General features: G+C 40.8%; 1 long non-coding RNA gene across 1 annotated transcript; it reads left to right on the forward strand.

The window, feature by feature from the left end:
* The first annotated feature begins 1,435 nt into the window (after window positions 1-1,435).
* On the forward strand, window positions 1,436-14,935 carry LOC123371731. Its single transcript, XR_006579929.1, has 4 exons — window positions 1,436-1,517; window positions 7,207-7,282; window positions 10,347-10,431; window positions 14,899-14,935. It is a non-coding gene; the product is annotated as an uncharacterized LOC123371731 (long non-coding RNA).
* Window positions 14,936-15,376: the final 441 nt, after the last annotated feature.

Genomic DNA, 15,376 nt, shown 5'->3' on the forward strand with positions numbered 1-15,376 from the left:
GTTCTGGGCACCGAACTTCGAGAAAGGTATGGAGAAATTGGAGAGGGTCCAGAGAAGAGCAACAAGAATGCTGAAAGGTCTAGAGAACATGAAGGAAGGCTGAAAGAATTGGGTTTGTTTAGTTTGGAAAAAAGAAGACTGAGAGGGGACATGATAGCAGTTTTCAGGTATCTAAAAGGGTGTCATAAAGAGGAGGGAGAAAACTTGTTCATCTTAACCTCTAAGAATAGAACAAGTAGCAATGGGCTTGAACTGCGGCAAGGGAGGTTTAGGTTGGACATTAGGAAAAAGTTCCTAACTGTCAAGGTGGTTAAACACTGGAATAAATTGCCTAGGGAGGTTGCTGAATCTCCATCTCTGGAGATATTTAAGAGTAAGTTAGATAAATGTATATCAAGGATGGTCTAGACAGTATTTGGTCTGCCATGAGGGCAGAGGACTGGACTTGATGACCTCTCGAGGTCCCTTCCAGCCCTACAATCTATGAATCTATATATATTGTTCTGGCATGGAAAATATTCCCCACCCCACTTCTCACAGTTCAAAACTGGCTGAACTGTTTATCTCCCCCTCCCACCCCAAACTGTCCAAAAATGTCCCCTTTGGGTTTGAACAGGAAATAAGGGTCTACTGATGTTATTGAACATTAGTAAGTCCCCCTTATACTTCACTGGGATCAGGATTCGACCCCAGCATGGAAAAACTTCAGGCCAAATGGACAATTTTCAGAAAATTTAGAGTAAAAATGGGATGCAACAACATTTTCAGTCCTTACCTAGAAACATTAAACATTAAAACTTCATAACTCTAACACTGGAAATTGTTTCATACAAACATTTCATACAAACATTTGTCTTATCTGCTGAGGCACGACTGAACAGATTATAGATGGCACAAAAACTATAGAAATTCTGTCTCAGAATGTAATTATTTATTTAAAATGTTGTTCTCTGGGATAGCCTCATGAGATATAGCTCATTTTTGTTAGCATTCTAGTGGGAAAGACAACATCCAATACTACTCAAGCATGCTTTAGTGCAATACAAAAAAACTGTAATGCAGGATACTCAGCATGAGGTAGCAGACAACATACATTTAGCAGGCACATTTTTCAATTCAGTTTACTCTGACAAGGACTTTTAGGCTAATGGATGAAAAGTTCCTTAAAACTAAACCATGTAGATGTTCAATACTGTGGATCAGGCTGCCTATTCCACCTGATCAGGCCCAGGTTAACCAATGTGTACTCAATGCATTTGCACAGGGTTCCTGTCTCAGTAGGGACCCTGACCACCAAAAAACAAAAATAAACCTGAGTGATGCTGCAGTCCTGTGTGCTAGGTCACAATGCCAGTCACTCAGATTTGGCCTGACCACCTCTCTGACATGATGGAGAGCTGGCTAGGCCAAACCTGAGCAGCACGGGTCTGTGTGAGTGTGGGGCAGGTGATGGGAGCAAGTGGAGCTGGGAGGCCAGGGCAAGAGTGGACCACTGAACTGCAGGAGGAGGGTCACCAGTGAGTGGCTAAGAGGGTTGGGAGAGTGGTGGGTGAGGGGCTGGGGACAAGTTGTTGGTAGGCTATGGGGTGAGCAGAGAGTGTTGGTTGGCTGTAAGATGAGGATTTGGGGGCGAGTGGGTGATGTTGAGGGACATTGGGTAAGGGGTTGGTGTGAGTGTGGAATGCTAGGGGGTGAGTTATGGGGGCTGTGTGGGGAATGAGGGATATATGCAGGATGTTGGGGGCTGTGGCCTGTGGGGCTGAGGTGTTGGGGGCTTCAGTGAGTGAGATGTATGTCAGGCCTGCTGAGATGTGTGCTTTTAGGATCAATGGGGACTGGTAGAGAGTTGTAGGGGTATATGTGGGGTGGGAGAGGCATTTGCGGGGTCTGTGTGTGGAGTGGGGGTCTATGATGTGTGTGGGAGGAGAGGGGCATTCTGGGGTATGTATGGTGCAGGGGCACATTAAAGAAGGTAGCAGGACAATTTCCATAGTGCCCAGAGCCTGAAAATTATTTAATCTGGGCCTGCACCTGATTCATAGATGCAGAAGGAACTGTTGTGATCATCCAATCTGACCTGCTGTATAACACAGGCCAGAGTACTCCCCAAAATAATTCCTAGAGCGTATCTTTTAGAAAAACATCCAATCCTGATTTAAAAATTGCCAGTGATGGAGAAGCCACCACAACCCGTGGTAAATTATTCCAGTGGCTAATTACTCTCACCATTAAAATGTATGCCTTATTTCCAGTCTGAATTTGTCTAGTTTTAGCTTCCAGACTTATATTGGACTGTGTTGTTCCTTTTTCTATATTGAAGACCCCATTATTAAATATTTGTTCCCTGCATAGATACTTGTAATCAAGTCACCTCTTAACCTTCTCTTTGTTAAGCTAAATAGATTGAGCTCCTTGAGTCCATCTATATATGAGGCATGTTTTCTGCTCCTTTAATCAGACTACTCTAGATAGCCTGTGTATTGAATCTCCAGCAAGGATAATCTATTTACCTTTATGGTTGGAGAGCTCCGTGGGTAAGCCTGATTTTTTTTCTTATTAGTTGGGCAGACTTGCTATCCACATGTGTGTTGTATACATCTCTCTGTTCCCTTTGACCTGCTGGATCTTGAGAGGTACCTTCCATAGTTTCCATGTTGAGGACCTGATATTGAGGACCATAATTTTCATGTTGAGAACCTCTCTTCAGAGATTCCTTTGTGACCAGCTCCATTCTTCCTTGAACCTGGGGTACTAGTGTTTCCCAAACCCGTTTTTTTAGGAACTCCTTAGCTACTGTGATTCTTAGCAGTGTCTCAATTTGCCCCCCTCCCCAATCCAAGAATCTTTTCCTTCATCACAGCCACCAACTTAGACTTTGTGTACAGGAAATCCCTTCTTGTCTCCGGACAGGAACTAGAACATCACACATCTATTGCAGGTCACTAACACTGTTCAGTCGCTGGCCATGTTGATGTCGTACATAGTGCTGAACCTGGAAGGAAAGCCTTTCACATTCCCTCTCCAAACTCCTCTGTTCATGCTCTTGAGTTCACCTAGTAAGCGACTTTTTATACCCAGTCTTTCTTGCTTAGCTCAGCTCAGTTCTGCCCCTCATCGTCAGGGAATGATTAACCACTCACACTTCAAACGGCTGAGATGATCAAAGCTCAAAGGGCTTGATCGGGCCCAGATCCAGCTACACAGCCTGTCTGCAGAGAGCAAAGAAACCCTAGAGTCTGACACAAAGCCCATTGAGGTCAATAGAAAGACTCCCATTTACTAGTGGGATTTGGATTAGGTCCTTAGTCAGTTTTAGCTTTAGTCACTTACAATTTAATGAGCAAACTGAAGAGGGTAGTTTTGAGTTATAAATGAACAGATTTGTCTAGTTTTTTTTCCTGGTTTCATATTTTTTTCAGTTGCAGCACTGTATTCTATACTACGGAAATGTAAGACATTTTCCTACAGCATTTTATTCCATTGGATTCACCATACGTTTTTGAGCTGCAGTGGTTCTTTATGTCTTCTATCACTTGTAAGAAGGAAAACCACCAAGTCTCCACCTTTATTAACTGACACCCTGGAATCTCTACAGTGCTGAAGAGGGCCCATGCTCTACTGGCCCTCGTTAGCTCCAGAACTTGATCCTCATGGTGCCCTCAGGGAGAGGTTCTGCACTGTCGATAATGCTCTGGTACTGTCTCCTTACAAGCATACATAGTTGTTCAACTGTTTGTTTGTTTTTGTTTCCACAACTTATTCAAGCAAAGGGAGCATTTGGCTTTATGAAAGGAAAGACCTTCAATACGGAGATAAGTTCTAGCAGAAACATCCAAGGTAGTTCTCAGGGTGTGTATGTGTACATGCACTTGTACTTAGTTCTTTTCTTTATGCTTTCAAAGCTTCTAACGGGTGATTTTTAAATTAGTAAGGAATAAAACCCGTGTTTAAACATGATTAGCAAGGTAATTACTGTGCCCTTTTAAAGTGATCTGGAGCCAAGACACATTATAGTCTTTAATCAGAACAAGTGTTAGAATAGTGAGGAACTTAAAAAAAAAAAAAAAAAGAGCTACGTATAGTCAAAAAAAGGAAATTTGGTCTCTGTTCTTCTAGGTTTGTACTGCAGTATTTATGGTGAATTCAGTTTGTGATCTGTGCTGGGTTTTGTTTTGTAATAGCAAGTATAGTAGCTGGGTCATGTTAGTCCATTCCAGGTTTTAGGCTTTTACTGAAGACGTCAGTTAAGTTATGGTTAGAGGAGCTGCATGCTGTGTTCTGTGAACAGCTGGATTAAACAAGTAGTCTGTGGAATCTTAATTTGAAACTATGTACAGCATCTGTGTAATTCTTTCCAGAAGATCCTACTCAGGCGACAACATCTGTCACAGAGATCACAGTTGAGACTCTTGTAGCCAATGCCAGCAGGGAGATTAAAGAATGTTATTATTAATAATGTATAAAATCCTTATGAACATCCCTTCACTCCCAACCCAAACATCACATCCAGAGTGTGTCCAGTTTTATCAGTGGAATCTACAAGTAGGTGGATTGAGTGGTATATTTTCAGCAGAGCAGTTTCCCTTTTGTAGGAGCAAATTGTGCCCATAAAATTGGCACAAATTCAATTGCAAGTGGAAATCTAAATACTTGAGTTACTAATTACGTGATTGCAAGCATGGATAAGGTTCTCAGAGGCACAAGTTCATTTTCTGACCTAACATTGCAAGCACAAATTTTGCAAGTGCAATTCACCCAGAAAAATGGAGGCTGGATCCCAGCTGAAAACTTATCTATGAAAGTGCATTTACCTTGCACCATTAAATGTACTCTCTCCAAGATTGTCTTAAAACATTTTGCATTGCGGAGAATGTCTTCTGTGTTGTACAGAGAAATATAGGGTGTCACTCTCCTGAACCCTCATGTAGCTTGTTGGATACTCACCACGGCGCCTCCTGCTGGTTTCTTCAGGAATTAGCTCTTCCAGCTCCAGAGCACCTCCTGCTGGTCAGTGTCTCCCTACAGTTATTTGCTTCCTTTCAATCTCCACCATTGTAGTTCCAGCCCTGCACCCTCCCAGCCCGCAGTGCCCCTTCTCTGGGGTACTGCCCTGCAGCAGTGCCCACAGACTCAGGGGTCCTCCCCTTCCTGTGGAACCCCAATCCCCTAAGCCCACCTTGCCTCAGTGACCCACTGCCAGTCTTCATCTAGCCCTTTCCCTCAGGGCCAAAACTGAAGTCTGAAATGGCCACTCATCATCAGCCAGAGGGTTGGACCTGCTGCCTCTTCCTTCCCTGGCTGCTTCCTCAGAGCCCTAGTACTTCCTCTGGCCCTGAAAGCAAGGCCTCTGCCTGGGGGTTTGCCAGGCTGGAGCTTCCCAGCTCCTCCTCCCCTTCCCCAGCACTTCCCTGTCCTTGCCTCTGTCTCTATGCCACAGCCAGGTCCATCTCTCTCTCTAAGGCTGGAGAGAGACTGACTACCCCTTGTGGTCTGCTCTCTTTTATACTGGCTTGGGCAGCTCTGATTGGCTGTCAGCCTCAGCCCCTCCAAGGGTTGGCTTTTAACCCCTTCTGAGCCGGAGCAAGGTGACCGCCCCGCTACACCTCAGGTAAGTATATTTCTGAAAGGTTAGTTCTTTAAACAAAAATGATGGAAAAATAAATTACAGGATATAATTACCCAGAATCTGAGTGATAGCCTTATTGTAAACATCTACAATAATAATATTAGCACAATCAACTTTGTACATAATAGTGAATGCAGAAGAAAGACTATTCAAATGAAGTGTCTGTTTATGTTCACAAGAAGATATATCTGTACATATCTTGTGTTAAAAGTCAAAGAATATACTTGCAAAAGTCAGCCCACCAGCTAAACACCACATTTTCATATTTAAGCACAATCCTTCCTGTTTCAGACAATTATTATTTGTTTATTACACATTGTGATGGGGTGTACCAGGCATTTGCTCCCTCTACCAGAGGCTCTGATGCCTTGGCACATCCCGTCCTAAGATGATGTCCTCCTGGAAGGAAAGAATAGTGAGTTCAAACCTCCAGGGTTTGCCTAGAGAGGCCTCCATCATCAGCTTCAGGCAAAGCCCGTGAGAGTTGGTCCTCCAGTGCCTGGAAGGGCTGGGAGTAGATGGAAGCCAATCAGGCCCCAGCAGGCCTGATAAAAAGGGCTGGCTGCTTCTACTAGGGGCCAGTTCTGGGCAAAATCAGGACAGGGAAGGCAGCCTTTCCCTGCCCTAATCCAAATAATCTGGCTCAGTCACGGACCTAACCTTGACACCACAGGCCTTGAATTATCTCTATGAAGAACTACTGTTTATATTATGGATTTTAACACCCAGGTGGCTATTTCGAGTTTATTTTCTAGAAGGGGACGGGACTAAGAGCTGACCACTGGAGAGCTAGGTCACAGAGGCAGCAGACCATTGTGGAATGAGAACACAAAGGGAGTGCTAGAATAGGAGATCCCCTGCAATACTGTGTCCTAACATGAGCGGTGCTGGGGTGATGAGTTCACAACATAGCACTTATACAGTACCATAGATGAGTATAGTGCTGAAAGAAAATTAGCTCTGGCAGTCTGAATCAAACAAGTAAAATATGGTGTTCTTACTCTAAACAGTTTACAGTCTTAGAACTAGATCTGCACTAAGCACCATCAGATGCATTAGATGCGGTGTTGTCAGGCCTCTCAGAAGCTACACTTCCCAGGAGGCATTCTGGCTGACCCTGTCTTAGGGATACCCAGATGTTCACATTAGTGAACTGTCTATGCTTTGCTTTAATATTCTTCCCTAACTCTCTGCTCAACAGGCTGGTGCAATGTGAGCCTAAGAGCCTAAATCTTTTTTGAAAATTAGATTTAGGTTCCTAAATCAGCTATTGCAATGCTGAGCACAGCAACACATACATACTTTTAAAAATCTTGGCCTTAGTGCTTAAGAGGCTGTTTAAGGACAAAAGAACTTTGTTTCCCATCAGGATTCTGGACTGGAAATTTATAAGAAAAGCTCCTTGCACTCCACCCCATCTCGCATATATATCCAGGGGCCAATCAAAATCTGTTCCTAAATTAAGAGACAGTATGATGAGAGAAGGTAACAGTCATTGGGAAAATCATTAACTGACTTTGCTTAATTATTAAAGCTCACATCCTAAGAATAACGAGGTTGTTTATTTAATGTTCTTTCAGTTGTTACAAAGAGAAGATGACTAATGTTTGGAGATCTTACTGATGGAGTGTGTTGTGAGGAGACATAGCAGACAGGGTGAGGAAGTGGGTATCCAGATACAATGCCTTATTTGCTATGACACACTAAGATGGGAGTGCAAAAGAAAAAGCAGTAAAGCTGATGGTTAGCAGTGCAGCTTCAGTGGGGTGGAATAGAGGGAGGAGAAATAAGAGAAGAGAGCAGGGTAGGAGGTAGGCATAGAATTGTAAAGAGCTCTGAAGGTGAGAAAAGTAGGATTTGCTGTAGAAGTGTGTGTAGGGGGAAGTAGCCAGTTAAGGCATTTGAAGAGGGGCTAAGCATAAAGTGGCAGGCAAGGTAGATGGTTTTCAGAACTGTATTTTGGACAGATTAGAGAGGGCAAAGCGAGAGGCAGTGAGGTGGTTGCACCAGTAAATGCAGAGGAAGCTCTGAGCCTGGACAATCATTTGGTGATGGGAATGACTGGAACTTGTCAGACATTGACAGAATAAAAATAATCCAGAAAGAATTTGGGGCAGAAAGTAAAAAACAAAAATGACACTAAATATAGAAGCCTTTTGCAATATTGAAAAAGTTGTGGTCCTCAAGTGACCTATTATCTCATGCCAGAGTTAATGTACAAGCGCTCTTTTGGATGTTTTTTGTACTGCCAGCGGGTTCTGGCAGATGCTCAATATTCCAGAACACTTCTTTTTTATGACCTGCGTCTAACCTCAAAGGTGCAATATTTCAGCAAGTTGATTTTCTTTGTAGAGATATCTGTAGCAGAAAGAAAAACATACCTCTTCTGTTAAAATAATCACATCATCCTTTCACTAATATTTTGCCTGTTAATAAAAAATAAAAACATAATTGTTTAAAAAATCATATTATAGCAAATCTGCATTTCATGGAATATAGATACCCCAACGTATGAAATAAATATCAATAATAATGGTATACTCTTCTTCCATTAATGATATAATTATAAAATATCCTTTAAAAATGCTTTTAAAGGGAAAAAAAAGCATTAACTCATTCAGGAAAAAAAATGGGAAGAGGTTTCTTATCATTATCTGAGGTCTTTTTCTTAGCTCTATTATACAACTTTAGTTTTTGGTCTTTTACAAAAGCAAACAAACACACTCGGTTTATTCAAGCAAAGAAAACTAGTAATTGAGTTGGCCTTCAGGAGAAGTAATGCACATAGCATTACAATTTAAATTGTATTGAAAGGTTAGCTTTATACAAAAACAAGGAAATAGCTCTTTTTTGACACTTAAATTACACTTTTTTTTTTAGAAAGGGGCCTTTGTGTACAATAAAAACAAAAAAAAATTTATACCCATATTCCTGCTATTTCAATACAATGGCCATCATGTCTTTTGGAAATGTACAGTTCATTAAAACAACACCCATTTCTATTCAAATTTGGGGCATTCTTGGATACTACAAATTTCCTTTCAGAGCCAGCTTCATCCAGTCTCAAAAGACTATTTTCTGACTTGATTATTGTGTGAAATTAATTAAAACCACCTCAAACTGCAGAGCAAGAGAGATTGTAATTTGCTCATCTCTCACATTGTGGACTCTGGGGCACAATGGCAGTGAAATCCCCAAAGCATGAGGATATTTGAAGTGAGCAGAGATACTTCCAGCCTTATTGGGCCCCACAGAACATACAAGGTGGGGGAAGGAAGCATTAAAGATTGTCCCTGGAACCTGAACTGAGTTAATGAAAAGGCGAAGAATGTTATTTGGAATGGATTGAATTGGAACCTGAACTAGCATCTTGGAGAAGAGTCAAAGATAAGTGTCTATGGGGAGTTTACAGTGAAGCATTGATGGGTATTGGATTGGAGCAGGGAGAAGTGGATTGGAATTAGATCAGGTAGGAAACTACATTGACAAGAGAGAGTGGCTTCGGGTATCAGTCATTGCAGTGCGAGAATAGAGGGGCTTAGGAACTGGACTGACGGGAGCTGGGATTGATGCTAGTTGGGATCCTGGGCTTTGATGGAGTCAGCAGTGTGCAGAGCATTAGGTGGCAATAACCAAATGAGAAGAAAGGAGAAATTGGGTAGAAAAGAAGGTGAGGGGGACTTCTCCTAATGGATTAGACCAGAAAAAAATAGGGGTGCAGTCCAAGAGATGGATCAAAGTTCAAGCCAGTTCCCATTGTATTGTGCATGAAACAATTGATATTACCCATCCTTATAAATTATTCCAGTACTGCTTAAACAATTCGGGTGATTGTATCTTGAATATAGTGTATATGGGTTTGGACACCTCATTACAGAAACATTATTATGCTCTGAAGTGTCCCTAGCCTCTGTTTGCTGGCAGCTCGGAATGGGTGATGGGATGGATCACTTGATGATTACCTGTTCTGTTCATTCCCTCTGGAGCACCTGGCATTGGGAAGACAGGATACTGGGCTAGATGGACCATTGGTCTAACTCAGTATGACTGTTCTTATAGAAATTGAAAGCTGTACCACACAACTAAGGACAACTGAAATGATACACATAGTTGAGGACCTTAGTGATTCATTAAACTCAGTCTAATTTATTCTTCATATATACTCATTGAGAAACACAGTACACTTTGATTACAAAGAGGCAAAGGGAAGGACAAAAGACACACCCACATTCTTGCCATGTCCATTGCAAAGTCACAGATGTTAGAAAATTACCACACACCCAATATTTTTTTTCTGTGAAACAATAACATGAAGAACAAAGTCAAACCATTTATAAGAAGTGCAAAAGTGCATGGAGTAGAGAAAGACAGCATTTTGCATCAATGAACAATACCTCATTTCAGCAAACAATTGGAGTTCAATATCATAACCACACAACTGTGATGCTTGTTATGATAAAATATAACCTATCTTATATATGTTTCATTCTGACTCCATGTTCTAAGCATTAAACTCCGAGAAACAACAAAGGTCACACAGATGTATTATTCTTAAAGAGAATGCACATCTCTAATTACTTGGACTGCCAGTATTATGGTAATTTCCCTGATTTAAATAGTATTAAAAGAAGTCCAAGTGTTGATAGAGTTCAGATACTTGTAATTAATTTATCCATATTTCAGATGAATTAAGTTCTACCCATCCTCTCTGCTTCACTAGGCTCCATAGAATCCTTTCTCTGAGCGACAGATGAAGAGATTGCTACAAGAAAAGAGGAGCTAGAGATAATAACAAATTTCCTGAGGTAAACACAATTTTGAAGGGAATGCCAACAATACAGTAAAACCCACAACATTATTTACATTAATGTCAGCTATAAGAAGAAAGGGGCATGAACTGAAGCTAAAGAAGCTCCAGGCATTATAGAAATTTACATAGAGTATTTAATATAGAGAAATGAAGGACAGCAGCAGGAGCAAATAATATATATAGACAAATCAAAAAGAGTTAAGCAAGTTCTGTATTTTAAGGAGGGAAAATTGAATTCTAGAACTGCACTCTCACAGGAGAAAATGGACCTAAGTGGGTTTTCTTTCCATCCTGAAATAGTCTATATTTCTGTGAATAAGCTCCACTGATCCTGCAGAGATACTTTTACCTTTATAAAGAGGAATAAAATAGATGTGTAGTAAAAAAATATCAGCACCATGGCATAAAGTATTTCTAAAAGGAACCTGTAAGGTTATTACGATGCCTACTAATGTTGAAATACTGAACCTCCGTCTCATACTACTGTGCATGGAGCATCACTTATCCTCCAACCTTAGAAAAAAAGACCTCCTGTTGAACTAAGTCATTACAGAAGAAAATTTTTAACAAAGTTGTTTTTAGTGGACTGAAGAGAGAGAGATGGATGTTGGGAAGGATGGCAAATTAACCACAGGCCCAATCTTGCAGCACTAGCTCAGCCAAAACTCCCATTTGGATTGTGAGGCTTGGGCCGTAAGGGTGTTTTAGGGGGAAATTTTCAAAGGCCCGAGAAGTTAGGTGTCTAACTCCCAGTGACTTTCAATGAGAGTTGGGTAACTTATTCACCTTTGAGCCTTTGAAAATCTCCCCTTTAACTACTGCTACAGCATCAGTGCTTATCCTGGGTCATTGTTCTGGTGTAAAGAGCGATTTGTGCGCTGCACCAATGTAAGTCGCTTTTTACACCAGTGCAGCAGATATTTGTACTGGGGAAGCTACATCAGCAGCTACCCCAGTAGCTAATACCCTGTGTTAGCAAACCCTTATTTGAATGTTTTCATGTGTGTAATCATTTTTGGTTTTATTTCAATGCTAAGCGATCCAGGTATGTGACCATTATTAAAAATAAAATAATACTTCACATTTATATACCACCCTCCCATCCAAGGAGTTTAAAATCCTGAACAAACATCTGAGAACTAGGCTCCATTCTTGCAACTGGATCCATGTGGTTGGACCCCTACACCCATACTGAGCCTCATTGGCTTCAATGGGACTCCACCTGGGCATTAAGGGGCTACCAATGCAGGTCCAATTGGGGCATAGGCACCTTAATCTTCACAAAGCCCCTACAAAGTCAGTAAGTACAGTAATTATAGCGGCTCCCCCCCCCAAAAGGAGACTGAAAACATTCCCACCAAAAATATTGTTTTTGATGACATTTTTCAATGTTTTGGTGGGAAATTTCAAAACAAAACAAAGTTTTGCTTTGTTTCATTTTGAATTTAAATGTTCGTGTTTGAAAAACCACATTTTTTTTTAAATTGCAAAATTTCAAGTTTTTGTTTTTTCCCCAAATCTCCGTCTTTGATTCTTTTTTTCCCCAGCAAGTACAATACATTGAATAATATCCAGGAATGGGGGAACTTTCATATTTTCCCTTTTCCCTCTTTACATTATGTAACTTTTTTCCAAAGTTGGAGAAGTTTTTAGAAGTTGCAGAGTGGTGGTGGAGAACTAGACATTATTTGTTTTAATGCATGCAGTGCCAAATGTATAACTGGGAAAAGGAAGGTGTGAAATTTCAGAAATTTGAAAAAAATATCTTTTCAAAACCCATAACAAAATTTTCAAATTAAATCGCAATATTTAATGAAAATTTCATTTTATTTTGTTCCAGAATTTTGCCATGAAAAATTGAAAATTTTTGAACAAAAGATTTCAAATGAACTGTTTTCATTCTAAATTTTTCACAGGAAAAAAAACAGGTTTTCCAGCCAGCTGTAACCCCCATTTTATAGCTAGGGAAATAGAAGCATGTCAATATTAAGGGCCAGATTAATGTGGCCATGGAGGGAAGTATGGGGAAGTAAAATGTGACCCACCCCCTGTGCGGCTCCATAGGGAGAGTACCAGACATGGGAGAGCTGGAGCTACATGACCGGTACTCCCCCACTCCAAGTAGATGGGCAGGGAGTGGTGGAGGGAAGTAAACCCTTGGTTCTCTCTGTCCCTGCCAATGGAGCTTACACAATGTGAGGTTGGGAGTAAAATGAACCCCTTAAAGGGCTGCAGTAAGCTACCTTTTGGAGCAAAGGAGGAGCAGGCAAGAAATAGTAATTGGGACACATGTCCTTCCCAAGGCTCATTTTAGGACAGTGCAACTTTGAACCCCCACTTACAAAGGTATTTTACAAAAGTTCAGTCTAGTCCACAGTTATTTGGCCAAGTTTGCACAGGAAATCCATGACAAAAGCAGGAATAGGAGTCAGGTTTCCATCCTGAATCTTAATCACAAGAACATTCTTCCTGCTCTCACTGCATCACGTTATTAGAAAATAGACTCATAAAAAGTATATAGTATATGATTTTCAAATATTATAACTTGGCAGTAGTTCATTCAAAATCAGATTTCTTCAGCTCTTTTAAAAGTACCTTTCGTCACTGAATACTAAATCAATGCTAAGTTTTACACTTTAAAAGAAAACAGTCTTGTGCTATCAGAGGACAAACCAAACAAAATATCTGGAAAATATATTAGCGAGAACACCCCCTCACATCTCCAATTTCTATTTTTGGTAATAGCCAGATGATTTTTTACCAAACTTTTCCTTTAAAAAATCACTTTTGATCTGAGAATGAATACAAGAAACTTTAGTTCAAAGAGAAACATTGTGATCACTTATAAATACTCAAAAGTAGGAATTTCAATGAAATCATAATTATAGCACAGCTGATGTAATAGGTATGCTGTGTAATAGATTATTGCACTCCTACTACTTTTTAGTTAAAATTCATTTTATCCTGAAAGAAATTTAATTCACTTTAAAATAAGACTGTGTAAGGTTTTGATGATAAATGCTTTCACATCCATTATCTAAGAAGTCTTCTAAGAGCCTAAGTCAAATTGAGGTCAGCACATTATACCCTCTTGAGATGTAGCTTGTAGCAAACAGTGAATAGCAAGTAATCTCACTACCACTGAGTAACATTTCCCACCCCGGCCAGAGACTTATAGAATCACAGAAATGTAGAACTGGAAGGGACCTTGGTAGGTCACCTAATCCAGTCTCCTGCACTGAGGCATGACTCAGTGTTATCTAGACCAGTGATACTAGGACTGAGGCTTGGGAGCCACGAGTGGCTCTTTAATATGTGATATTAAAACACTGTGTGATTTAATTATTAACCAATCTAAGCTATTAACCAATCAGGATGCTTTTACTATGTTATTAACTAATTGTAGAATACTTGGTCAGTCATTTTGCTATAAAAATATATAAATAGTAAATGAAACAATGAATTACACTACTGTGGCTCTTTGTGTGAATGTTAATTGCTAATTTGCCTTCTGAACTACTGAGGTCTGAGTATCACTGATCTAAACCATCCCTGACAAGTGTTTGTCTAACCTGTTCTTAAAATCATACAGTGATAGAGATTCCACAACCTCCATAGGTAATTTGTTCCAGTGCTTAACTATCCTGACAGAAAGTTTTTCCTGATGTCAAAACTAAATCTCCCTTGCTGCAATTTAAGCCCATTACTTCTTGTGCTGTCCTCAGTGGATAAGGAGAACAATTTATCACTCTCTTCTTTATAACAACCTTTTACATACTTGAAGACTGTGCTACCTCTGTCTTCCTTTCTCCAGACTAAACAAACCCATTTTCCCCAAACCCCTCATAGGTCATGTTTGCTAAACCTTTAATCGGTTTTGTTCCTCTCCTCTGGACTTTCTCCAATTTGTCCACATCTTTCCCAAAGTGTGGTGCCTAGAACTAGACACACTACTTCAGTTGAGGCCTTATCAGTGCTGAGAAGAGTGGAAGAATTACTTCTCAGGTCTTGTGGCACCTTATAGACTAACAGACGTATTGGAGCATGAGCTTTCGTGGGTGAATACCCACTTCATCGGATGCATGTAGTGGAAATTTCCAGGGGCAGGTATATATATGTGCAAGCAAGAAGCAGGCTAGAGATAACGAGGTTAGTTCAATCAGGGAGGATGAGGCCCTCTTCTAGCAGTTGAGGTGTGAAAACCAACAGAGGAGAAACTGCTTTTGTAGTTGGCAAGCCATTCACAGTCTTTGTTTAATCCTGAGCTGATGGTGTCAAAATTGCAGATGAACTGAAGCTCAGCAGTTTCTCTCTGAAGTCTGGTCCTGAAGTTTTTTTGCTGCAGGATGGCTACCTTTAAATCTGCTATTGTGTGTCCAGGGAGATTGAAGTGTTCTCCTACAGGTTTTTGTATATTGCCATTCCTAATATCTGATTTGTGTCCATTTATCCTTTTCCGTAGGGACTGTCCAGTTTGGCCGATGTACATAGCAGAGGGGCATTGCTGGCATATGATGGCATATATTACATTGGTGGACATGCAGGTGAATGAACCGGTGATGGTGTGGCTGATCTGGGTAGGTCCTGTGATGGTGTTGCTGGTGTAGATATGTGAGCAGAGTTGGCATGGAGGGGAAAAACTCTCAAGATATTTATATGGGAGCAGACAGGGCTCAAGGACCATGCGGAACATTTTATTTGCTTTCCTCGCTCCTTTTGTCTGGGGATCTGCTTGTTTCTGCAGCTGCCCAACTGTTTTGTCAGAAGTGTAGTTATTGTTGCTGGCCTCGAAGATTTTGCAGTGCCTGTAGCTTTCTTCACTGGTTTCCTACAGTGGTAGACCCCTCTAATTTCTCCTTTTTGGTGACCCACCTTAGGATCAGTGGCCCCTGCATCGTTTGCGGCTTTTTACCTTCACGCCCCCCTTCAGAGAGCAATTG

Source organism: Mauremys mutica, chromosome 5 (assembly GCF_020497125.1).
Source record: "Mauremys mutica isolate MM-2020 ecotype Southern chromosome 5, ASM2049712v1, whole genome shotgun sequence".
In the NCBI taxonomy this organism is placed as follows: domain Eukaryota; kingdom Metazoa; phylum Chordata; order Testudines; family Geoemydidae; genus Mauremys; species Mauremys mutica.